Below are 1,898 nucleotides of genomic sequence, written 5' to 3' on the forward strand. Positions count from 1 at the left end.
AATTGGCGACGGAGACAAGACAAAACACTTGTACTCTATGATGGGTGTCTCATCAATCAATCATGAATAATCCTTGTGTAGGACCGAATCTCTGGAAAGGAGCACTGCTTGGGGAATCTGGGCCTCGGCAAGGGCAGACCACCTCGACCTATTCATTTCGATGTCAGCATTTGGGCCACGTCATAGGTGTTGTTTAAGTAGGTTGGTTGACTTCAATTGGCCTGGGAGCCTGGACAAAAATGCCACGTGGTTCGACATAGGTGGCCATGGGCCCAATGAGTCGGCCAAGTGTGTCAACACGTAATAATAGTCCCCCAAATCCAAACACGGTCATTTATGTAATGGCTGGACCCCAACTTTTAAATGTTCTTTAAGGTATTGAAGACAGTCCACTGTACACAAATTCGGTGTTATTGTTTGTGAAGATTACAGATACTAATAGATTTGAAGATCCCATTTCATAACTCAAATGGCATGTTTACTATTTCAAAAATTGGAGATTTTTTAGTAAATATTAAACACCCATCCAATCCCTAAATCTCCCCCCTAAACCTAACAATTTTCTCCACTCTCTGTTTACCAAGTAGTTGCTAGCCGGTTAACATCTCAGATGGCGACACCAGAGGAAAAAATTAAAGGAGCGTGACATGCAGCGGTGGCGCCTCCACTGTCACGCCACGCTGCAAAATCGCACTGTTGCGGACGGTTTGCAGAGTCGTTCGTGGTGTCTAGCCTGGCCCTACGACGTAGTGAGAGGTATCCCTCGCCTGGCAATGTAAGGGGGTATGAAGATCTCTTCTTTTTTCCTTGTTTTGATTGGTTCCATGGTTGATTAAGGTGTAGGATGTGGGTGGGATGGTGGGTTGTGGTGGCTCCGCTCTAGCGGTGGTTGTGCCTATGTTGAGTTGGATTTGGTGGCGAGGCGGCTCTGCTGTAGTGGTGGCGACGGCGGCTCTTTGCGATGGTGAATCTGTTGGTGTGTCGTGTTGATTGGTTGTAGTGAGGTGGTGGTGGCTCTGGTGGCGGAGGTGCTCTATTGTGGTAATGAATCTGTTAGTTTGCTATGGTGTTGACAGATTGTTGTGAGGTGGTGGCGGCTCTGTTGGCGGCTTTCTTGTGGTGACGACGGCTCTTGCAATGGTGAATCTGTTGGTGTGCTGCGGTGTTGACAAGTTGTCATGAGGTGGTGGCGGCGACAATGACACTAGAGGCAGTGGTGAGGCAGTGATTACAAATTATTTAGTTAATTGTAACTAATAAATTGATCAATGTGTAACCAATAAATAATACGTGGCTAACGAAATAGATAAATTGGGACTAATAAATAATATGTGACTTACAAAATTTATTAATTTGTGATCAATAACTTGATAATTTATGACTGTACAATAAGATGTGACTTATAAAATTAGTTAAATGTGATCGATAAATAAATTTTGATTATAATTTTTTTATTTGTGACCAATAAATAAATTGCGACTTGTAAAATTTTTTATTTGTAACCGTAGAATAATTTGTGACCTATAAAGTTTTTTATTTGTGATTGAAAAATAATTTTGATTAATTAATTCGATAATTGTGACCATATTGTATAGAATTGTTACCTCAATATATTTAATTAATAAAATATATTTTTGATTTTATAAATAAAATATAATAAAAATCCGATTTTTGAAGTTTCAAACTTGTTTCTTGATTTTGAAATATATGATATTTAAACTCTTATAATTTTTTCCCTTATTGTTATTGCTAAGTTTGTAATGTCTTAATGTTTTAATTCATATTCCGCCATTTGCATTTGATATTTGTAATATAATGTTTTGAATGTCCGAGGTAGTTGTACTCAATTTTGATCAATTCAATTTTATTCACCTGATCAATACAATTTTGATATATAT

Source organism: Olea europaea, chromosome 18 (assembly GCF_002742605.1).
Source record: "Olea europaea var. sylvestris chromosome 18, O_europaea_v1, whole genome shotgun sequence".
In the NCBI taxonomy this organism is placed as follows: domain Eukaryota; kingdom Viridiplantae; phylum Streptophyta; class Magnoliopsida; order Lamiales; family Oleaceae; genus Olea; species Olea europaea.